Source organism: Lissotriton helveticus, chromosome 9 (assembly GCF_964261635.1).
Source record: "Lissotriton helveticus chromosome 9, aLisHel1.1, whole genome shotgun sequence".
In the NCBI taxonomy this organism is placed as follows: Eukaryota; Metazoa; Chordata; class Amphibia; order Caudata; family Salamandridae; genus Lissotriton; species Lissotriton helveticus.
Genome location: NC_136070.1, coordinates 2,934,384 through 2,960,209, shown reverse-complemented (window position 1 = coordinate 2,960,209; position 25,826 = coordinate 2,934,384). Strand labels below are relative to the sequence as shown.

The 25,826-nt window shown below is 45.9% G+C and overlaps 1 protein-coding gene across 3 annotated transcripts in view; it reads right to left on the bottom strand.

Annotated features, from left to right (window-relative positions):
- LOC144780839 (uncharacterized) overlaps window positions 1–25,624 on the bottom strand; it is a 28,666-nt gene extending 3,042 nt beyond the window's left edge. Inside the window, exons 1-2 of one of the 3 annotated variants that reach the window (XR_013600788.1) lie at window positions 25,438–25,624; window positions 20,904–20,991 (exon numbers count right to left, since the gene is read on the bottom strand). The gene's annotated coding sequence lies outside the window, so the exon portion shown is untranslated. The remainder of the gene's footprint in view (window positions 1–20,903; window positions 20,992–25,437) is intronic. The other 2 variants (XM_078659334.1, XM_078659333.1) reach the window with 2 other exon arrangements.
- Window positions 25,625–25,826: the final 202 nt, after the last annotated feature.

Here is a 25,826-nt window from a genome sequence, read left to right as displayed (position 1 = left end):
TCCTTCATGCGCATTTACACAAGACAATACATAGAACACAAACATTAAAAAAACAAGTTGAAATGTGTGCACTCAAGGTAAAGAGAGAAAAAACATGCATTGAGGTTCTCATCAATTTCAACACAACTTTGGAGCATATTTACAAGGGGATTAAGCCACCGGAGAGTCACTTTCACTGACGTTCCAGTGGCGCAATACCCAGCTTCATATTTACAAAATGGTGTAAAGCTGCTTTGTAAATATTGTACCCTTTCACGCAGTATTCTGCGTGAAAGGGGCGTGCAATGGGTGATGCTATGTGCGTTCCACCACTACACCCATTGCTTTTTGTCGCTGCTCCAGATTTACAAGGAGGTGTAAATCTGAGGCAGCGCCAAAAACTAACGCCATGAAAAGACCGGGGTTAGATTGGCGCAACGAGAGAAATACTTGTATTTCTCCTGGTTTTTGCTTGTTCTATGCGTTGAAGCACACATAGAAGTATGCCATTATTGATCGCCATTATTGATTGTTTATGAGCAGGAAGGGACACCTTCCTGCACATAAACCATCGTCCCTGCAATGCGGGCACCCTCGCACCATGCCACAAGGGTGTCTGTGTTGGCGCTAAACAGCCATTTTTAGCACTAGTGCTTGGGGAAACACTTTGAGAGAGGTGTGGCTGGCTCCGGAGCGCAGGGCTCACAGTTCGATCCCCGGGACAGGTGGCAGCTCTGCCCAGCATCATGTGACTCTAGACAATAGCTCACTTAATCTTACCCTCAGCCTCCTGCGCCTTGAAATCCTTAAGTGGATGATATATTCGTGCTTTACAAATAGGAATATATTTAATTATACATTAAACACAGGGGTAAGTCGTATCCTTGTAAATATGGTGCGTCCCTGTGTTTTGGAAATGGCGCAGCGCTGCCAGTTTTGGTGCAGCCATTTCCTTGTAAATGTGCCCTTTGTACATGAAATCAATTGTAAAATCCCCGCAAATTAAAAGCTTTATAAAGTATATGTACAAATCTCGAGAGGCCTTAGTGAGACAGCTGAGAGGCACAGCAGCAGAACAAAGGCTCAATGTTCTCGTCGTTCACAGTGAGTCACCAACAAATTCTCAGGGTCTATAGTAAAAAGTGTTAAAGGCAGATCAAGAAGTAGAGAGGGCTCTCGTGTCCTGGGGCTAGAACTTACAGAGGTTGACATATATAGTGCTTACTCTAGGTACATACTTGGCTTAGTGTTGTTGGGCTTAAAGTGCATAGGACATATTGACAAGCAAAAGGGAGAAGAACCTAAGGTTAAAGTTCAAGTGCCTAGTCTCAGCTGAGCTGGAGAGCTACCTGCTGCATTGAAAATTAAAGTTTGTAATTAGTGTTCCATGAGACCTGAATACAGAAATCACAATTGCATCAAACGCATGTAACTTATAAAGACCTGTAAGTCCAATTAGATTTTGGGACTGGGGATAGCTTTTTAGCGAAAATCCCTGCTAAGCCGCGCACACCTTTCTAAGCATACGCACACACTCTTCACAAACAGCTTGGCAGCAGATACAGGAATAGGAGAAATTACAACCCAAAGGACTCACCGCTTTTAACACCGTGGCAGTTCTTGGATCCGACAGGGTCGTCGCCACCTGTTCAGAGGAGGCGAGATGAAGACGAGGTGCGCTCTTGTGGAGAATTTGGGGGAGAGCAGCACGGGTTGTGGGTCGAGTCCATAACCGGATCGAACCTTTCCCACTTCTGGGCCACCACCCAGGCATGAAAAGATGCTGGTTTTTCCCCCGACCCGTCTTACCCAAAATAGAGAGAGGGGATTGACTGGCCACCCCTAGCCTGTCCAGCATTTGAGAGAGGGGATTGACTGGCCACCCTTTAGCCGTCAAGCGACGAGGAATAGGAGCCAGTCTCGGGAGTAGCAAAGGCCGCTCCTACTACATCCAGGCGTGAAGAGATAGTGGTTTGTCACCCCCGACACCCCCAGCATTCGAGAGTGGAGAGGTGCTTGACGGACCACCACTTAGCCTGCCGCACAATGAAGAAAAGGAGCCAGTCTCGGGAGCAGCGACGGACACTCGTGCTATGTCCGGAGTGGAGTGGAGCTGTACCAGAGGAGAAGGCGCCAAGCACAGGAGCAGCAACAGCTGCTCCTGATACGATCTGCATGCAGGAGGCACCGTGCAAGGAGGAGAGGGCGCCAATCATTGGCGCAGCGATGGCCACTCCTGCTACGCTCCTGGGAGGCGAACCGGAGCTCAGCGAGGCTCCCAGTAATTCGGGAGTGTGGAGGCAGTGACTAGGAGCGAGAGACACTGAGGTGAGCGCCACTCGATAAAGTGGGGAGGAGCGTCCAGTCAGGGGACAACTGCAGGACATACGGTAGGTCTATGGGGCAGCTGACTATGGAGTCAAGTGTGTTTGGATCACTGGAAGAAGGAACCTCCTGCTCTCTCAGTACTGAATAGGAGGCAGCAGGAGAGGCACGTTTTGGAGAAATCTGGGCGTCTGAGATGGCCCGTGGTGGTGAAGGGCAACCTAGTAATCAGGGAGGATAGGCATAGAGCGATATGAGCGGCCCTAGACTAATCTCAACCCCTATATAATGTCACTATATCCTGACATTTTGTTGCAATCTGATCTTCACCTTATCAATTTTCATAGACCAACTAATGGAAATTATTACCGCAAACTCAGAACCTCACTCCAATTATATTTCCTAGGAGACTTCAATCTTCATTGTAACGACAGCAAGGATAATCAGGTCAATATTTTTAAAGAATTCCTAGCCAACCACTCACTAGTGCAAGCTTGTGCCCTGCCAACCCATTCCATAGGTGCTATATTAGATTGGATCATCTCCAAAGAGAAAGCGGCCCAATCAATTTCAATCGTTCCTTGTGACTGGTTTGATCACCGCATTATCACTTTCCAAATATCATCCACTATAAAGAAAACAATCGCACAACCAGTCAAAACCAAGCATTGGGTTAGACACACTAAGGGGCGCAAGTACAAGCCCTTATCAGCAGCACAACGTCACCTATAGTGGCGTTGTGGTGGCGAGAGGGGCTGCGCCTTATGTACAAGGCAGCATTAAGCCACTTAAGGTGGCTTTACCCTGCCTTGTACATAAAGACCCCTTAAACGCTATGCTTAGCGTGAAAGGGGAGGGCAGTGGGTGTTGCGGTGGGCGTTAAACCGCAACACCCATTCATTTTGAGACTGCCTACTATGAACATGGGCAGCAAACACAGGAGGCAGCGCCAAAATTAAGACAAGGTAAATCCTGGTCTTAAGTTGTCGAAACGAGGAGAAATGCATTATTTCTCCTCGTGTTTGCTTTTTTCATGTGGAAAAACCAAAATGCAATTGTTTGTTTATATGTAGGAAGGTGTCCCTTCCTGCACATAAACAAACTTTTTTTTAAATGGCATGTTGTCACTCATGTGTGCTGCATGACGCAGCACGCATAAAGTGAGAGGATGGCATTTCTAGGATTCTTTATGTGCAGGAAGGGACACCTTCCTACACAGAAACAATCCCCCCTGCATGCAGGCACACTGGCGCTAAGTTGCTAAACTTAGCGCTTTGCATGGGGAAACACAAGGCTGCACCGCTTAATTGTAAAAAGGGTGCAGCCTTGCGTTTCAGAAGATGAGGCGAGAGGCCCTTAAGCCAGGAAGGCTAACGCCTCTCTCCTTCACTTCCTTGTACATATCGCCCTAAAAGTCTTAACTCTGAGAGTTTAACAATACGTGGCGAGAGTGAACTTCAACCCCATTCTGAACTGACAGACATCAGCGAGCTTACGGATCATTACAATCGTACGGTACCAAAAATATTTGACAATACAGCCTCTCTAAAACTTAAAAGAATACAGGTCAAAGATAAAAACTCATGGTTCAATGGTTCACTTAATAAAGAAAGACGGAAACTCAGACTAACAGAACGGAAATTGAGACAAATCCCATCATCCCCTCACCAAAAACAATTAAGAAAGACCAGGAAAACTTAAAATAAATGCGTACTCTAATCAAAAAAAATATTTTTTAGAAACCCTTTAAACTAACAAAGAAGAAATTGGCACAGAAGCTGAAATATAAAAGAGCATCTGTATTAACCTCAAATGAGTGAGACTGCGTCACACAGAAGCCTTAGCAACTGAATGAGGCAGTTTGAGGAGTACAGAAACCTGGGGCCTTATATATGCTTAGGGTTACATAGTAAGCATATGACCAAGGGGCAGTCCTGGCTCTTGTAAGCATGCAAAATGACTAAGATGGGCATACAAGATCTGCTTGCTCAACAAAGTGGGAGGATAGTTACTTCTCCGTACAGCAGCAAAAATAGCCTGACAGTTATACTAGAGAAGCAGGTGCATTCTACTGGCTAAGCCCTTCTGGGCATGTGCGAAGGTGGAAGATGCTGAATATAGTTTGCCTCTAGGCAGATTTCAAGAGCAGTTAACAGAAAGGTAGGACAGAGCACATGGCAAACAAAATGGCTGCCAGAAATACAAAATGGCTTTCACAAAGCGGATAAGATAACTTCTAAATAATGGATGGCTTCTGCTAATGTTAACCCATTGCTGCCAATTTACAACAGTAGGTTGTGTATATCTATAAGCCTCAATCCTTATCCACAACTCTTCTTTCCAATCTCTGCCACGTGCTCTTGAAAGTTGAATGCCCTCTTCAAGTGTTCTTTTGAATTTCTCAATCATACCATTGGTCTGTGGATGGTCGAGTGAACACTTCTTATGCCCTATCCCTCTTTCCTTAAAAAACTCCTCCATTTCACATGGTGTGAATTTGAATCCCATTACCAATCAAAATGGTTCCAGAATTACTCTCTTTACTGAAAACTTTCTTCAAAAACTTGATCACGCAAGTCGTCGTAATTTCTCTCACAGCAGCTACTTCTGGCCACAATGAAAACATACTGAATAAGTACTGAAAGAGAAGTAGGTATGGATCCTTCGGGAAATAATCCCAAAATGTCCAAAGCCACCTCTGTCCATGGGTTCTCTGGGAGGTCTCTACACAATATAGGTGGTGCCCTCACCTTCCTTATCTTGTCACTCTAACAACACTCAAGACCATTTCTAATCACCCTTTCTATTTGTATAACCATCTCTGGCCACCAATAATTACATCATAGTCTGTCCTTGGTTCTACTCATCGAAAATTGTCCAAAGGGTTTGACATCAATCAAACAACTTCTTAAAGCAACAAGGGGTTCTAACAGTGAGCATTTCATCATTAAACCATTATGCACAGACAGTTCATTATATACTTTACTGAACGCTTTCTCAGCTTCACTTGTAGAATCACATGTTCCCACTCCTAGAAGTTTGTCCCGAACGCTGATAAGGATAACATCCTTATTTAACTCATCCATCCATTTTGGTTCTAAAACACATCCATTAATGATCTTACATACTTTAATTTCTCCATCTACCCACCAATCATCAACCGTATCAGTTTCACAACCTTCTTTGACCAGTCTTGAGAAACTGGACTGAAGCTTTATTATTCTTCACTCCTTACAAAATTATTTTACTTTTATAACAATTCATGTAAGTTTCCTGTTCTGGAAGCAAAATTGGGTACAACGTGTGAGTAAATCTCTGCCATCCCTAAAAATGTTTGTATATCCTCCTCCTTCAAGGTTTTGATAACTTTTCTATAACACTGACCAAACTTTCTTTAGGTTTAACCCCTTTTCCTGAAATCACATGACCCAAATACTCAATCGCCTCTTGAGCAAAGTTACATTTCTTAGCTTTCAGTGTAACCTCATTATCACACATGATACTAAGAACTTTTGTAACTCTCTCCCTATGCTACCTAGCATCACTTCCAAATATCAGGAGGCCATACTGAAAATACAAGACTCCATCCATATGTCTAAACATCCTTGCCATAAGTGTTTGGAAATGTGACGCTCAGAACTTAAACCATATGGCATATAGTACCAAAGGGCGTTATTAAAGAAGTAAGATGTTTAGACTATTCTGTAAGCTTGACCTAAAGGTAGGCAGAAGTAAGGTCTGATGTAGTGAACAGTTTAACTCCCGAAAGAGCTCCTAAAGTTTCAGAAATGTTTTGAAGAGGAAATGTGTCCTTCACCACTCTTTTGTTAAGCTCTCGCAAATCAATGCACAGCATAATCTTGTTAGGATTGTGAGCCACTACCACTGGGGCCAACCACTTTGCATCCTCAATAATACATTCAGTACACAATATATTCAAGTTGTTTTGAAAGCTTCTCTAAGATTATAGAGAATACTTTTCACTTTACAAGAACACAGTCTTTAAGCTATATTTTATGCATAAAGTTTTTCAAGCAACCAATTTTACTACAAAATACCATGGACAATTTAATGACTAGATTTTCAGGAATGCGGTTGATGCAAGTGGCCTAAACCTCAGGATTGGCTTTGGGATTGAAGGTAATACCCAATAACTTCTGATGTGGCCAACTCAACACAGTGCTGCCAACCACAGGGCCAAAGACTTTACTTTCTTATTTATTACCTTTGAAATCAAAACTCCCTTCAAAGTAATCAACCAGTTCTTTTGGTCCACCCCTATTGGCATATGGTTTTGGTTTGACATCAAGCTCAGTCAACTTAACTTTCCCGTTGAAATATTTATCAAAAATTATGTCAGAAATCAAGGTCAGGCGTGTTCCAGAATCCATCATCCTTTCTATAGGGTTAAGTGCCAAAATATTGATGTAAAAAATATAGAAGTAAAAAATATCGCTGCAAAAATATTGACTCCCTATACTTAAACAGGTAAGTACAAAAATATCGGGGGGAAAATATCGATGTAAAAATATAGTTGTACAAAATATTGCATTATATATATATATATATATATATATATATATATATATATATATATATATATATATATATATATATATATATATTACCTACTGGCGATAGCCAGTAGGTATATATAGTTAGGATTTTTTCTCTATGGGATTTCTGAAAATTCTATGTCTAATAACTTTGGCGTTTGTTGACGGAATTGGCTGAAATTTTCAGGAAAATGGCACATTTTGTTTCTGAGCAGCCCCTAAAAAATTTGGGGGGGTTTCGTCAAGCGGGGGCCGAGAAAAAAGGGGGGTCCCAAAACGTGTTTTTAACATTGAGTTTTCCATAGGGCGGTTGGACTCACTTTTAGCTCGAACGGCTGAATGGATTTCCACAAAACTTGGCAAAATTGTAGGGACTGGTAGCCCGATGTGCCTTTGCTATGTCTCAAGATATATGCTCCAGTGGTTTTTACGAAAATTAACTTTGAAAAATATATATTGGGCTACATTGGGCTATATATATGTTGGAGCCCAATGTAGCCCAAAGATGGCCACCAGAGACAAAAGAGCCCAAATGTAGCCCAAATATCAGCCAGATGTAGCCCAACGATAGCCCAGTGACAGAATGTCCCAGAGTGTTCTAAAGAACAACTAGAGCGCTAACAGTCTTACTTATGACAAACGTATGGCACACCTGAAGTCATCTTGATTGGAATAAAGTGTTAACACTTAAAACATTTAATTTGCATAGGAACAAAATGAGGGGTTTCATTTTGCCATAGAGATGTTATATATATATATATATATTCACTGAAAAAACCATAGGTTAGAGACCATATATAGTTAGGAATTAGCATTTAAAAAACCTCGAAAATTCACTGAAAAAACCATAGGTTATAGACCATATATAGTTAGGAATTAGCATTTAAAAAACCTTATTTTACTCACACAAAACCATTGAAATTCCATATATAGTTAGTTGCACTAACTATATATCGCGCACCCGCAATCCACTGCTGATGATGTCACATATTACATCATTCATGACATGGTCAGTGACATCACTGATGACATCACTGATGACATCTCAAATGACATCACTGATGACATCACTGATGACATCTCATTTGACATCATTCTTGTGCTAATACGATAAACCTCTTCAGACTCTAATATAACCTTAGATACACTCAGTGTATACAGACACTCACACACTGTCACTCATCCATGGAGTTACTCACACACCTAGTCAGTCATGCAAAGAAACAATCTCACCTCCATTTCCTCAACTATACAGTTATACACACCTTACTTATTCAAACATATACTAACACATATTTACTCTCTTATACAATCCCTGATACAAGTTCACAATGATCCATACAGCCACTCACACATTCAGTGGCTCTCATGCACAGTTATTTATATATGCCAACTCTCACATGTACTGTGTTTTACATATGTACTTACTATGACATGTAGCATTGAGATATCCATTCACTCATCAATATACTCATGCACACAGTCAACCGCCCATGTAGCTGTTTCCACATGCACTCTTGAACTCATACACCTAGTGAATCAACTGCTCACACATCTATGCACAGAGTCACACACCTCCCAGCCACCCCCACACAAACTCAATCTCCCATACAAATACTTGGGCAACCAATCAATAACACATATAACCTCTCGTATAGCTAATGATCAACACATGCAGCAGTTTACATCACAACAGACATAATGATGCACAAATTAAGACAGTTTAGTCACTAACCCATGCACTCAGTGAGACACATTTAATCACTCACTCATACATTCAGTCATGCACCTACTAAATCCTTCGTCCAGACAGTTATACATCTACTCATTCTTCAATATCTAAAACATATTTAAACTTTACAGAAACACACAGTCACTGGATGATGTCATCAGTGATGTCATCAGTGATGTCATTTGAGATGTCATCAGTGATGTCATCAGTGATGTCACTGACCATGTCATGAATGATGTAATATGTGACATGATCAGCAGTGGATTGCGGGTGCGCGATATATAGTTAGTGCAACTAACTATATATGGAATTTCAATGGTTTTGTGTGAGTAAAATAAGGTTTTTTAAATGCTAATTCCTAACTATATATGGTCTATAACCTATGGTTTTTTCAGTGAATTTTCAAGGTTTTGTAAATGCTAATTCCTAACTATATATGGTCTATAACCTATGGTTTTTTCAGTGAATTTCAATGGTTTTTTAATAGCAAATATCATAAGCTGTCGAATGTCAAGTACGTGGTAAGTGAAAACATTTTCGTGTTTATGCACACTGATCTGCTTTGAATGGTGCCCCCCCCTCATTTCTATTAGGAGTACTCTCTCTTTGCAGATAGTGAAAGGTAGTTAACGCAGGCCTTTGCCCCCGTTGTAATCCGTCGTGCCTGCTTCTCTCTCCATTTGATTGATTGTTATCCAAGTATTTACTGTTTTAGAATTAGTTCTCTTTGGTTCATTCTCTATTTACAAACAAACACAGAGTCGCAATACTCTGTTTAGTCTTTGCAGATAACGAAAAATCGTGTAAAAAAAAAGAAAAGGAATCGAGCAAAATCAGTAGGCCACTAATGGGATCTCTTTTTGACCTCGCTAAAATAGAAACATTAGGAACAACCCCTCATGACAAATACAAAACTAGTGAGATGAACTGAACTCCACACAATGATGGCTGCAAAACAGCTCGGCTCCGCCACCCACCCCGCCCAAAATAACGATAAAGAGCGGCTGCCATGATTGGTTGCGGAATGGCCACAACGGAGCTACGAAATGGTGCTGCTCTCATGCTAACCCCAGCTTCGGTCTGAAACATCCAGAAACACTGTAGACTACCAATTCGATCAGTTCCGGTAGCGCCCCAATGTAACCCGGTAGAGAAGAACTAGCCCTCCCCTCTTTGACTGATGGTTCTTGTTGCCTGTCCCTTCTGTTGTCATTTAACAGAACTATTTAGCCTGCTGAAAGGGGTTGTGTTTCGACCGCTGGTTGGTGGAGACATTTTGACTATATTCTGGACCTGCGTTGTCGCGTAATGCGTCATATGACGCGCCGCGTTAGCGCATCCGGAAGTCATCCGGGGCGCGCAGCGCGTAACGTAAGCACAACAAGTCATGTGACTTGTTAATAAAACTTTTCATTGGTTCATTTTACTTTTCTTATTCTAATGATGAAAGCCTTGGTCATATCACCTAAAAATTACGCTTTTAATTACTTCCGAACATTATTTTCTCTTAAATATATGTTATAATGTTCCAGGCTAATGTACTTTCCCGGAAATTTTACAACTGTCCTGCAAGTAAAATATATTCTTTTTTCGAGAAAAAGAGCGTTTCTTCGTCCCATGACGGAGCCGTTGAGCAAAAGAGGGTCGACCTGCTGTCTTAGTCGCCGATACGCCTGAATATGAGATTCTTATCGATCACTTTATATTGCAGGAATAGAAAACACAACAGCCCTTGACCATTTATCTTTACTGCGTTCCTTCGTATTATACCTTTTACCCTTCATGTAATTGGTCTGCTTTATTTCACTTGCCTTTTAATGATTCTAAAACAGTGACTATTATTAAAAACTTTACCAATGTATACACTACTACCATGTTTTCTTTTAAAAACCTTTATTGTGAAAATTTCATTATACAAATACGAGCCTATAACCACGTGGGCCTGCCACGGAGCAAACTGTAATCGTATATGATGAATAGACATTTACACTGTAGAGGAACGTAACGGGCGGGCCATTAGGTTGCAAAAACTAAGGTGTCTAACAGTTACGGAATCGGTGGACGTACATTTTATAATTAAAATACGACAGGGCCAGTTACAATAAAATTATCTAGATATACATTTGCGGGCAAGTACCATGGGTGACGTTAATTCGAATTTTCAACAGTACAGTAATCAATAACACATCAGAACTTAATATCAATAGGGATGTCGAAATATTCAATCAATTCTCGTCCCCGCCCGCCATGTGCTTCAAAACTGCATACATATCTCGTGATTTCAAGGTTCTGCAACCAGTACACAACAAGGAGTTACGAGTCCCATTTATTCCGGCGCCATTTTGGGCGAGGACGGGCAGGTCCAGGATATAGTCAAAATGTCTCTACCAACCATCGACTATGATGATGTTCATATGCTGTATTTATTAGAGTAACACTCATCTGCCCACATGAAATTAATTTACCACAATCTAAACATGTCATTTTAATCTTTCCAAAGTTCTTCTAAATATTTGGGACCGTTTCCCTTGCCTCTGAAGCTCTCAGTGCCACTTCTTTGATGAATGTACTAGCAGGTCAGGGGTTCTCCTCCAAATCTCTCTTTTATGCAGCACTATAATTAATTGGTGCCACCTCTCCATATGACGATGCATGGTATAGTTACAACTATATTTTTTTTCGGTTCCTCTGGAGAGTTCATCGTGGCAGATGATGCGTGTAACATACCGGGCATTTACCTTTTTTTGCATGTACAGGAAAGGAAAAAAAAATCGAGCGTCCGAGTTCTAAGGTGTCCCAGGGCCATTTTAGTGGACCAGGCCCAAATCCAAAGAACAGGCCGCCATTTTGAGAGTCCTCTTGCAGCCGCCTGTCGCTGTAGCATCAAGAGCAGCCGAAACTCAGCTGAATGGCAACTGAAACGGTAAATGGGCGCCCCACTACATTTCAGCATTGTAGGATGACCACACCAGTACAGCAACTTGCTAGACATCACCTCGGTGCCATCCGGATCTCGGCGCCCCACTGCAGATGAAGTGCCTCTCAACTATGAAACCACCACGGTGACATCCGGATCTTGGCGCGTTGTGCTGCCTTCGGCCTATTCGCACATCGGTCCGCTACTGACGCCATCTCACAGGCTAATGGGGTGACCCACGCCGAGTTTCAGCATTGTAGGATGACCACACCAACTTGCTAGACATCACCTCGGTGCCATCCGAATCTTGGCATCTCAACGCCTAGTGGTATCTTCCATACAGAAAATATTGTTACGCTGCCTTTGGCCCCATTCGCACATCAGTCCGCAACTTAGACATCACCTCGATGCCATCCGGATCTTGGCATCTCAGCGCCTTGTGGTGTCAGTCAGAAAATATTGTTGCGCTGCCTTTGGCCCCATTCGCACATCAGTCCGCTACTGACACCATCTCACAGGCCAATAGGGCGCCCCACGCCGACTTTTACCATTGTACGATGGCCACACCAGTGGCACAACTTGCTAGACATCACCTCGGTGCCATCCGAATCTTGGCATCTCAACGCCTAGTGGTATCTTCCATACAGAAAATCTTGTTACGCTACTTTTGGCCCCATTCGCACATCGGTCCGCAACTTAGACATCACCTCGGTGCCATCCGGATCTTGGCATCTCAGCGCCTTGTGGTGTATTCTCTTCAGAAAATATTGTTGAGCTGCCTTTGGCCCCATTCGCACATCGGTCCGCAACTTACACATCACCTCGGTGCCATCCGGATCTTGGCATCTCAGCGCCTTGTGGTGTCTTCTACTCCGAAAATATAGTAGAAAATATTGTTGCGCTGCCTTTGGCCCCATTCACACATCAGTCCGCTACTGACACCATCTCACAGGCCAACAGGGCGCCCCACGCCGACTTTTACCATTGTACGATGGCCACACCAGTGCCACAACTTGCTAGACACCACCTCGGTGCCATCCGGATCTTGGCATCTCAGCGCCTTGTGGTGTCTTCAAATCAGAAAATATTATTGCGCTGCCTTTGGCCCCATTCGCACATCGGTCCGCTACTGACGCCATCTCACAGGCCAACGGGGCGCCCCACGCCGACTTTCAGCATTGTAGGATGGCCACACCAGTGCGGCAACTTACTAGACACCACCTCGGTGCCATCCGGATCTTGGCGCGTTGTGCTGCCTTCGGCCTATTCGCACATCGGTCCGCTACTGACGCAAACTCACAGGCCAACGGGGCGCCCCACGCCGACTTTCAGCATTGTAGGATGGCCACACCAGTGCGGCAACTTACTAGACACCACCTCGGTGCCATCCGGATCTTGGCGCGTTGTGCTGCCTTCGGCCTATTCGCACATCGGTCCGCTACTGACGCAAACTCACAGGCCAACGGGGCGCCCCACGCCGACTTTCAGCATTGTTGGATGGCCACACCAGTGCGGCAACTTACTAGACACCACCTCGGTGCCATCCGGATCTTGGCGCGTTGTGCTGCCTTCGGCCTATTCGCACATCGGTCCGCTACTGACGCAAACTCACAGGCCAACGGGGCGCCCCACGCCGACTTTCAGCATTGTTGGATATCCATAACAGTGCGGCAACTTACTAGACACCACCTCGGTGCCATCCGGATCTTGGCGCGTTGTGCTGCCTTCGGCCTATTCGCACATCGGTCCGCTACTGACGCAAACTCACAAGCCAACGGGGCGCCCCACGCCGACTTTCAGCATTGTAGGATGGCCACACCAGTGCTGCAACTTGCTGGACACCACCTCGGTGCCATCCGGATCTTGGCGCGTTGTGTTGCCTTCGGCCTATTCGCACATCGGTCCGCTACTGACGCCGCCTCACGTGCCAACGTATTTTCTCCGCATTTTACACCCTATGCCGCATAACAGGTCATGTGACTTGTTTATAAAACTTTTCATTGGTTCATTTTACTTTTGGTTTCCTAATGATGGAAGGCTTGATCATGTGACCTAAAAACAACACTTTTCATAGGATGAAAACTTTTTTTTTTTCCCAAACGATGAAAGCCCCACCTTGTTTCTGGATGTTTCAGACTGAAGCTGGCGTCAGCATGAAAGCACCACCATCTCGTAGCTCAGTCGTGGTCATTCCGCGAGCAATCATGGCAGCCGCTCCCCACCAGAAGCCTGCAGGAGTCGGAGCCCCCAAAACTTTTGATGAATTCTCAAGGCGGAGGGGACGCTTTCGAGAATGGGGTCCAAGACCTAGCAGACAAGCGTCCGATTTCCAAGGTGTCCCAGGGCCATTTCAGTGGACCAGGCCCAAAAAGGAAACAGCCTGCCGCCATTTTGAGAGTCCTGTGACAGCCGCCTATCGCTGCACCGCAAGAGTGGGCGCAACTCAGCTGAATTGCGGCTTTTGACACAGTGGACCAAAAACGGACGGAATGGCAACTGAAACGGTAAAGGGGCGCCCCACTACAACAGATGACACTCCACCTGGAGAGGCCCGTTCACGCCGCCTCCCCCGGGGCGCTCCACGCCGTTATTCGGAGCAGCATTGTAGGATACCAAAACCAGTGCGGCAACTTACTGGACATCACCTTGGTGCCATCGTTCTGCTGCCTTGGAACTATTCGCGCAACAGTTTGCTACTGATGACCCACCCCCCGCGACGCCCCATGCCGTTATTTGCTGGGTGGCAACTTACTAGACATCACTTTCGTGTCATCTAGATTTCGGCGCGTTCTGCTGCCTTGGAACTATTCGCACAACAGTTTGCTACTGATGACCCACCCCCCGCGACGCCCCACGCCGGAAATCTGGACGTTGTGCTGCGTTGGGACTATTCGCACAGCCGACCGCTACTTCGTTGTTTTTCCCTAAAAATGTTTATATGTTATTACTATTTTTGTTTTCTTGTATATATTTATAAATTATTAAAGTTTTATAATCTTACTACTTTGTCGGAGTGCTATATATTTTTAATGTGACACATAATTGTAAAAACTTTGATGTACAAACAGTCATCCCTGGAATCTTCCGCTTCAGGCTCGGTCCCCTCCCCAATCACAATACAGGATGGTTTTCAGATAATAGCAACGCTTCTGCTGTGACGGATCTCATCGAGTGTGGGCCTTGATCTACTATAACTCCTTTGAAGAGGGGTGATTCTTTACAGCTGTGGCCATAAACTACATCTGCAGGGCTAGCTGATACCCTAGGACCAGCCTGGACAATCGGACACAGAGGAAAAGGAGTGTCAGAGGGTGCGGTAGTGAATAGGGCGAAAAGGAGGTGTCGGGCGGGCACAGGGTGTGATTCTCAGGGAACAGCAGCGCAGATGGGGGAGGTTTATTACCCATGCATAAGACAGAGAGCGGGGGTGACCACTGCCTGGGGGAGATGCTTGCGAGGGTGGGGAGCCATGCTAAGGATCGACAGCGTGCACAGAGTGGGTCTGGTCAAGGCATCTAAAATGGCTGCCGTGCACGACAAAAGTGTGGCATTTGAAAAAAGACAAGATGGCGCAGACAATGTTTTTCAACACTTCCTGATTTCCTTCGAATCGAACGTTAACAGACGTTGGGGCATATTACCAAAGTTAAGCGATATTTATCCCTAACGATGCTTAGCAACGATTTTTTTTACCGTCAGAAATTATCGCAGATAAACCTTGCTATTATCAAGGTTTATCGGAAATACGATAAAAAACGACCGCAATGCATTAATATCGCTGAAAACTCAGCGATATTCATGCATTACCGAGCTAATGCTCTTAGCCATGTTATCCACCTCCCATTGGATAACATGGCTAAGAACTGCTCAGGGCAGGTGGTAGCTTTTGGAGATATTCGCCCTTATCTCGAATATTTCCAAAAGTTGATAATAGGAGATAGCGATGTTAGCGACTGTTTCCAGTCGCTAACATCTTGGCATGCCCACTTTGCATGTCATTAGTGATAAATATCACTCACATGCAAAGTGGGGCCCAAGATGGTCGCTATCTTCTACTAGCCGTCGCTAACTGGTGTTAGCAACAGCTAGGTAATACACATATAATTTTATCTCCGCGAAGCGGAGCGCTGTTACAGATATATATCTTGTTTCTGAACGTTAATTTCTCAAAATGCACTGAAGCACATATATTGAGACCTAGCAAAGGCACATCGGGCTACCAGTCCCTACAATTTTGCCAAGTTTCGTGCAAATCCATTCAGCTGTTCGATCCTACCGAGAGACAAGATGGCGGCCGCTACGGACTGTTTGGAATGTTTACAGACACCGGAGAGCCAATCAGCTTCGCTTCGCAAAGCTCCGTAACGCGAAAAGTACGCGAAGCGGTGCGCTGTTACAGATATATACCTTTTTTTGAACGTTAATTTCTCAAAATCCACTGGAGCACATATATTGAGATCTAGCAAAGGCACATCGGGCTACCAGTCCCTACAATTTTGCCAAGTTTCGTGCAAATCCATTCAGCTGTTCGATTATTATTATTTTTTTTTTTTTTTGCCCCGCGGAGCCCTTTTAAAACCTCCACATCAAACCTAGGGGGTGAGCGACAATGTACTATGCCCCCTTATGGTCATTTGCCCCTTCGCTTTGGCCTCCTCTTGTCTCTCGATCCTACCGAGAGACAAGATGGCGGCCGCTACGGACTGTTTGGAATGTTGACAGACGCCGGAGAACCAATCAGCTTCGCTTCACAAAGCTCCGTTGCGCGAAAAGTATGCGTAGCGGAGCGCTGCCCAGTCCGCTGTTACAGATATATATCTTATTTTGAACATTAATTTCTCAAAATCCACTGAAGCACATATATTGAGACCTACAAAAGGCACATCGGGCTACCAGTCCCTACAATTTTGCCAAGTTTCGTGCAAATCCATTCAGCCGTTCGGGCTAAAAGTGAGGCCAACCGCCCTATGGAAATTAACATGGGAAAAACGCGTTTTGGGACCCCCCTTTTTTCTCGGCCCCCCCTTGACGAACCCCCCCAAAAATTTCAGGGGCTGCTCAGAAACAAAATGTGCCATTTTCCTGAAAATTTCAGCCAATTCCGTCCACAAACGCCAAAGTTATTAGACATAGAATTTTCAAAAAACCCATAGAGAAAAAATCCTAACTATATATACCTACTGGCGACCGCCAGTAGGTAATATAAACGCTCCTCGTCCCCTTTCCTTCACCAAAAGAGACACAGCACTCGCACACAAGTGCGACAGGGGCGAAGATATATATATATATATATATATATAATATATTTAAAATTACAAAACGTAAAAAACATATGACAAATAACTACAAATATTATATTAAATACAATAAAAAACTATTTCCAAACAAATATTTTTTATTCAAAATTATGATTATCATGAAAGCAGGCTACCAACTCCAATAGGCGCAGGGGTATTTTCATGTCTCCAAGTGTTTGCCAAAGACTAGAACGTGGCACTAGATCAAAGACTGAACGTAAATCAACAAAAGCTACGTATAAGTTGCCCTTGTTGATGACAACAGTACGCCAGTAGAGCACTAAAAAAACGAAAAGCCTAATCTATTGTGGAAGTTTTCGAACAAAATCCTGCCTGATAAGGATTGAGAACGGACATGTCAGAGATCCAATCTTGGATCTTCTCAAGGACGCAGCAGCTATCGATGCAATCGATGAGGCTTATTGGTCTGTGGTTGCTCTGCTACGGCAGGGCCTGAGGCTACAGATTATGCTTGTTTAAAGCGGTGCCACACTTGGTCCTGTGGAAGTGAGAATCTGGGATGGACTCATGTTCGGTGCAGGTTGTCTGACACTCCGGGGGGTGGTGCTGCATGACTCCGGTTAGTCTGGGTTGCTTCACACTCGGTGGAGAGACAGATCTGACCTTCCAGAGCACGAGTACCTTCTCCTTGTCGTCTGCAGCATCGGTCGGTCCGGGGAACTGCAAGGCGGTGGACCGGACTCTGCTTGTCAGTGTCTGAGGCCTGCAGGGTAGTAGCTCCTCTACTCCAAGAGAGACTGTAGGCGATTTTTGAAGTGCTGGCAGGCTACCTGAATAAATACATTATAAATCCAGTATTTGTAAACCGCAAACTAATCACCCCTAAGGGTCTCAAGGCGCTGGGGGCCGTCAAGGAGATTAAGTCAGCTATTGCTCAGTCTCACATGGTGGTGAGCTAAGCTGGCGCGGAGATCGAATTGTAAGCCCAACGCTCAGGAGTCAGCCACTCTATCCACTGCGCCACACCTCTCCCTGAGGCTTTTGTAGTACTTCAGCTCGCAGCAAAGTCAAACGTTTTGTTGCCGTTCTCGCCAGGCAGTGACTCTTCTTCATCCTTCTGTTGAACCGTTTAATCACATTTCTTGGGTTCAGGGGTGCCACCTAAATACTCAATTTAGGGGCATTTACAGGGAGTGACAGGTAGTAGCCAATGGGCTACTTACATTTAGGGTGTCTACACCCTCTATATGACCACTTCCTGTGCGAAGAGGGCATAACACTACCCTAGAATTCTAATTACATCCAAAATAAGATGGAGGAATCTGAAAAGTGGGGTCCACATCAGTTAGTCCACCCTAGGGGTGGAGCTGGCTGAATATTAGCACACATCCTAATCTTAATAATGTTCCTGCCTGTCTTGCCGCCAAAAGGTTGGGTCAGGACTGGGGGGTGGGCACCTCCACTATCTGGAGAGGCTGGGGGGTCGCATAACAAAGGCCGTAGGTCCTTCAAATCTTCCTGCCCTGGAATGCTCATCCTGCTTGAAGAAGATATGAACACCTCTGCCCAGAGCAGGCGTTGTTGCTGGACTCCAGAAGCAAAGGTTCTCATCTAAGGAGGTCAGAAACTGGTCTATGGTAGCTGGCTAGTCGAGACCAGTCAGTCAACACACTAGCAGTTTTCAGAAGCACCCTCTAAGGGGCTCTCTGGGTGCATGTCTTAATAAATCCATAAGTGAGGCTTTATCAAGACGAGGTACCAAACACCTTGGGGTACAGTGAAGCCATCATGTAGCTGGGGAACTTGTAATGACGGGTGTCCGCCCATGTGCTTGTTAGGGCTTCCCTGTGCACTTGCAAAATCTCGGGCTCTATCTAGATATCACAGGGGCATATCTATTCATGCAGATATGTCCACACACGGGGTAGAGTGCACCCTGCCTTAGGGCTGAGGCCTGCTGTAGGGGTGACTTACCTATGCCACATGCAGTGTTTTGCTGGCATGGCACAGGGGTGTGTGACATGTTGTCTCCATGTTTGTTTCTGCACCAAGACACGCAGGCTACTATTACAGTTTGCATGAACTTGGTGAGGGGCCCCTTAGGGTGGCACAATTCTTGCTGCAGATCTTAGGGGCCCTGGTACCAATTACAAGTGACTTACGTGGGGACAAAGGGGGTGCCAATTGTGGAACAATGGTAAAGTTTAGGGAAAAAACACTAGTGCTGGGGACGTGGTAGCAGGAACCCAGCACACATTCGGTCAAAGCTGAATCAGATGCCAGGCAAAAAGTGGGGGGTAACCATGTCAAAGGGGCACTTTCCTAAACTGAGCAAAGGGGCGGAGGGCTTTGGTCAATGCCCTGTTGACTGAATCCTGTACACGGATGTCCAGTTCTTCCACCAAACGTTCCTCTACCTGGTGTTCATATGGAATGTGAATGTACTTCTCATAGGAGTAATCTTGAGAAAAGGAGTGGGCCATACTGATGCAGAGCAACAGTCCAGTAATTCCAGAGGAATTAATTAAATTAGGAGGACGAGGAAGGAAGGGGAGGCAGCCTCAGCCAGATGGAAATCGGCAATATTAGTGCCAACACCAGCAAGTTAGAAGTGGAGGGAGCCACCTGGTAAATTTACTCTAGGGCACGGCCTTGCCTCTTTTAGTCAGCCCCCTCGGGCATAGTGAGGGGAAAAGGAGCATGTGCTTGCACTTCGGTCACTGGCTCCTGAAGTGCTCCTGGGACCGAGTTCACTTAAGGAAAGCATGCTGTACTGCATGCACAGCGGTCAACCTCGAAAGAGGACTACACCCTCCGTGCTGAGAGCCTTGTTTGCTCTATGGTCCCTGCTCCATGCCGACCAGTAATTATCAAAGGGATTGCGATACCTTGTTACAGGTATAAAGGGTCAAAGCAAGCCTTATTATGCCAAATCATGAACCTATAGCTAAACATATTTAGTATTTAGACATGCAATAGGGGAATGTATCACTTATCTGATGCCGTGCAGCATCAACGAAAGAGGAAGAACTGTGGACTCATGACATTTTATATGTACTGATGGTACCGGACTGGTGGAGCAGTACGGAGGATGGGCATAACACTCTACGGAAACACCCTCTACGCCGGAACCACAGCCAAGCTACAGAAAAGACTCCAACACATCCAGAACGCCTCCGCCCGCCTCATCCTGGACATCCCCCGACGCAGCCACATCTCCGGCCACCTGAGGGACCTGCACTGGCTCCCCGTCAACAAGAGGGTCACGTTCAGGCTCCTTACCCACGCACACAAGTCTCTCCACGACCTGGGCCCCAGGTACCTCAACGACCGCCTGACCTTCTACACGCCCACCCGCCAGCTACGGTCTGCTAGCCTCGCCCTCGCCACCGTACCATGCATCCGAAGAGCCACCGCCGGAGGCAGATCCTTCTCCTACCTGGCGGCCAAGACATGGAACTCCCTCCCCATCCACCTTTGGCTGACCAGGACCATCTCGCCTTCAGGAGACAACTCAAGACCTGGCTGTTCGAGCAGTAGCGGACCCCTTCCCCCAAGCACCTTGAGACCCTTCCGGGTGAGTAGCGCGCTATACAAGTGTTATGATTGATTGATTGACTGATCATGGGAAATGTAGTTAATATGTCTGTATGTTTTGATTGGCTGCTGTGTTTAGTAGTAAAATAAAGAGAAGCATAATCCTCGCCTCCGTGTCTTTAATAGAATTGAAAATTCTAGACGCGCTATCAGGAAGATTTTTTATTCTCATATCTTTGTTTATATATCTTTCACGAAACACATTTATACTTGCAAGGCTGCTATGGGATTAAAGGCAAGAAAGTAATGTGTTGTATCTAACATTTAATATTGAGGCAGTTTACTTTATAGAACTGTAACAGCTGCAGGTTCCGGTGTTCTACAGTCAGCAGCAAAGCGAGATCGAACCTAAAATACAGAATCTGGGAAATCTATGGGGCAATTTATTATTCAAATGGATTGTTGCTAAACACACGTGTGTGCCCTCTAACATGTATGAGGGAATCTGTAGCAGCACTCTAGGCCAGACACCAGGCTGAGGCCCACGCGGATGATCTACACTCCACTGGCGCTTCACAGCAGAGTAGGCCCTGGATTACCTTAACGATCTCAGTAAAACTGTTCTCCACAGAAACTTCGGACTTCCTCAAATGAGATGGACTCCACAAATAAGCCTGCCCACTGTCCCTGCATTAAAACAAAAGAAGGACTTTAGAACTTAAGCAAAGAATACATAGTACTGAACTGACATCTACTTTAATAATGGTGTATTACAACCAACACTCAAAATATATTAGACCTCAACTAACATTCAAGTTCACATTATGGATTTAAATCAAAACAGTACTCATCCACCAGGTTTCTTGACAAACCCTGTCCAGCCCCGAACAGACTGACACTTTTGATAACTATTTGGTCAAGATATCAGCCTGAACATAAAAAAGCTCCTATGATAAGTGTGTTGAATAAAGAGGACCAACATGTCTTTAAGTTGTTACCGGTGGCTTTAGACCAGCAAGGACAGCCTCTTCAAGACCATCATGAGAAAGTCAAACAGTCGCTAGAGACTAGATTTGACAAGTCGGTGAAAGTCGCCATGGTAAGACAAATTTTATACGCAACCACAATGTCAAAATGCATTTGATGTTCGTTAAAGAGAACTTGCCATCAAGTGTCAGTTTGGGGCGATGGCAGATTAGGTCATAAAGGATCAATTAACAGTACACTATTCCCCTAAGAAATGTAGGAAAGGCTCGCAGCTGTGAAGAATGGTTGAAGGATCAAGACAAAGAAAGCATCTTGAATGAAGTAAAAAAACTTTCTAAGCAAGGATACTAATACAAAAAAGTTTTGATAATTCAGAAGTAAGACCATGTGTGAAAGTCCTTGAATTACTGTGGTGGAGCGTGGAGTGGAAGAGTTGTACCACCTGGCTCATTGAGGAGCAGAGAATGCCTGATTCCATGCAAGAGGCATTTGTAACAGGCTATGGCCAACATAAAAGTTAAATTTGCCATGGTAGTGGTCGGTGTTCACAGAGATGGGAGCAAGTCGAATTCACGAGTTCCACAACAACCTCTAAGACAGGGAGAGTAATGAGGAAGAGGTTTGATCGTGAAGGATTTGGTGATGCTTGGTCAGAGATGATGGTACCATAGGACTTAGGTGTACCATCCCCAAGCCACCAGCATTGTTAAAAGAATTGTGTGATTAACCTTTTCCATGCTAATGACAAGGTGAACTCGTCATGAGGCACAGTGGAGCTGTGCCTCATGACAAGGTCAACTCGTCATGAACAATGGGAAATATCGACCTTCAGCACCCAGCGGGAAAAGCCTTAGCAGCCAAGTTGTTAAGGGAGTAAGTGAAATTGTGTTCAAGTCAGGCTTGGATGTAGAATGGCTGTGTTGGAAGTAGTAACAGCGCATCATGATTACGAGAATAGAATAACAGGCGTGACAACATTTTCCATGCAGACAGGGCGAATGAGTCAGTCTAGGCTAGTCTTGACCTGGTTGAATTAGTGGAGACTGAAGAGGTATCAGATGCTCACAATGCTGTCGGAAGAAAATAAATAAATGTGTCTCTTTAATAACATTGGGACATTTCATCATTAACACTTAGGAAATCCACATTCTTGTGATCTGGAAAATAAAGAAGGGGCCACTGGTCCTTGAGAATCATTAAAAATTGAGACTTTTCAACTGGAGAACCGGCTTGGGATGGGCAAGAAGTGTCCCTAGGGGCAAAGGTGACCGAGAAGTCTCCTCTTTGGGACAGTAATCAGCTGTGAGAGGTGGGTAACCTAAATGGGTTAAAAATGTTTTATAATTATTAGGAATTGAAAGCCTGGGAGACATTTGGAGGGGATGTACCATAATGTTTGAGAATCTGCAAGCTGAATTTGAGTTGGCGGATACAGAAAGGTGTGGGTACCTGCAGCTGAGCAACGCCCGGAGCAAATAGATCAAGGATGATGAAATACTGGAGGAGTACTCTCCACTGGAAGATAGACTACTCATTTACCACACAACAACTAAAGCCACCTCAGTAACGTATAAGAAAATCTTTATATAATTCTCCCAACCTAGTTGATCCCCTGTGGGGCGCAAGGGAATTAGACTTGGGACTCCTGGAGACCGAGGACTGGGAGGAGGCGGTGCAGAGTCCTTGTGACGTGTCAGTAAGTGCAAGGTTGCGTCTCCTGCTGTGAATCCTCCAGAGGTCTTATGCTTCCAGGACACAGCTACATCGATGGGGACAGAGAGTTTCTCAATACTGTGCCAGGGGGTGTGGGGAAGAGGGCTCCTCCTTTCACATTCTCTGGGAGTGTAGGTATATTCACCAGTACTGGAAGGAAGTAACGAGAATAATGGCAGAAATCACGGAGGAGGAGATCCCATTAGAACCAAGATGGTTATGTGTAACAGGTGAGATAAAGTGGCCCGAATATGTAATGATTTGCTGAAAATAGCAGCAATAGTAGCAAAACGAAATATTGCCAGGGGGTGGGGGGCTGTCAGGCCGCCGGACCTTCTGGACTGGGAGGAAGATTTAGACTGGTGCGCAGGGGCCGAAGAGGTAAGATACACAGCTAGAGGTTGCCCACGGAAATGGGATAAAATGTGCGGGCGGTGGAAGGTGTATAGAGGAATCTCAAAGAGTCTATAAGGTTCAAGTGGGAAGATAAGGCGGACAAAGACAATACAGGAGAGGGCAGTCCCTCTGGAATGATACAGCAATAGAGGACGATGGTTTGTGAAAATGCGAACAATATGTAATAGATGTTGTGAAAAGAGAGTGTTTACGTTATTGTACTGTTTGAATAATGAAGATGTACTGAGCGGAATCAGTAAAAAAAAAGATGGTTAAAAAAAAAAACTGTCACTAGGGAGTGCCTCGCTCTTCTTGTCCACCATCTACAACCAGAACTGGAGCAATGAACCAGGCAGTGTGTGACACTGTCTGCAAACTGTAAGACTGCAGCGTCATATTGTGTGTGAAAGAGACATACTAGCTGTGTTACACAGGGTACCAGTGAATGTGGCAGTTAATTAAGGGAGGGGTGCTGGTGTGGGGATGCAGAGCTGCTTCTAAGGGAGGGGATGCAGAGCTGCTTCTAAGGGAGGGGATGCAGAGCTGCTTCTAAGGGAGGGGATGCAGAGCTGCTTCTAAGGGAGGGTGGGCTGTTCGTGTGAAAATCAGCGAGGAGCTGAAAGGCGGCCGGGAGTGTCTCCATGGTTAGCCGCATCTGTCCTGCAGACAGGGAGGGTCTCATGACAGATGCCACAGCAGTTGAGGGCTTCTGGCAGGTGAAAAACAGCCAGGTAAGATCTCAGTGCCTGCTGTTGTGACCCATGTGAAGGAGGCATGATGCATAGGATAAAGGGGCACAGGCTCTGTGCCCTCTGCCCAGGGGGCTGTGCAAGGGAGGCCAGGCTCTGTGCCCACTGCACACAGGGCTGTGAAAGGGGGGCCAGGCTCTGAGCACAAGGGCAGTGCAAGGCAGGTCAGGCTCTGTGCCCTCTGCCCAGGGGGCTGTGCAAGGGAGGCCAGGCCTAAGGCACAGGGGGCTGTGAAAGGGAAGTCAGGCACTGCGCCCACTGCACAGGCGGCTGTGCAAAGGAGGCCAGGCTCTTGACACAGGGGGCTGTGCAAGAGAGGCCAGGATCTGTGCTCATTGCACAGGGGGCTGTGCAAGGGAGGCCAGGCTCTGTGCCCACTGCACACAGGGCTGTGAAAGGGGTGGCAGGCTATGAGCACAAGGGCAGTGCAAGGCAGGTCAGGCCATGTGCCCTCTGCCCACCTGCAGACATCCCTCTGACGCCAGGCCTGGTGATTGACTGAAACACGGTGATGCACACGAGGTAGACGTCCCTGAGGCGTGATAAGGATACATGGCCGTTACACTGGCCCGCTAACTCTCTTCTACAATTTTGGGGTGAATATTGCCCAGCGACTGACCCTCCAGGTTAATACGGAGGAGTGTGGGCCGACATCTAGGCCATGGGATACTTTTTTGTTAGGCGTTGATACTGCTGCGTGACTATCTACTCGCGATTACAAAGAAATCAATTTGTTTGTGAATTTCAGCTCATGGGTTTGGGACCACTGGGAGCCTAGAGCGAGACATTTGAGCCCCGACGAGGTTCTTATGGAACGAAACGCGTTGGCTGAGGTTGAGTTTTAAATTTGAAGAAAGAATAAAGGATATTTTTGGATACATTGGAAGCCTTTGACTTCTTTTTGGTGCACCGTCCTTTTCTTCTTGAACTTGTGTATCTGATCCTCAGTGGAGCAAAAGTGCGGCGAGCTCCGGACGCGTCTATTTACGTTGAAATTGCGGTGCTGAGCCTTGCTCAGCCGCAGTGTCCTTTGAAATAACCTGAGGCGAGACCTGTGGGTCTAGGCCCCGCCCTGGATGCCAGAGGCCACGCCCCCTGACGTGGCAGTAGCTGCAGCCACCAATGAGCAGCGAGTGAAGGGGAATACTGGGGTGCAGCACCCCCGTACCCGGCAGCACCGGCCCATTTAAAGCACAGGCAATACTGCACTGAACTGAAGAGAGGACCCGCCCCCTCCCGCTAATAATCCACGCTGCAAAGAGCATACTGAGGTGCGGGCAATGCGTACCGGTCAGCTCCGGCACATGTAAAGCTGCGACAACGGAGCCTAGGAGCCCCGACCCGCGGCGGCTGAAGCCGCCCACGCCTCCCCCCAGGGGCCGAAGCGAAGCCGCCGACCTGCCGGAGCGGGAGACGCTCTGAGGAGCCGCAGGCAGAGCGCGACAGGAAGCGGGGCCCGGACAACCGGAAGTCCCGCCCCGAAACTCAAATCAAGTCACGCCTCCGGAAACTCCTCTCCTGCCCCGGAAGCTCAAAGCCTCTGTGCTTCGAGCGCCCGCACCCCCCCGCCCCCGCCGCCAGTGCGTGCCCGGAGCGGGGGCCGCAGAGGGTGTGTCTCTCAGCCACATTACAACAGTGACGCGCCGACAGGAAACACACCGGAACACACTTCCCATG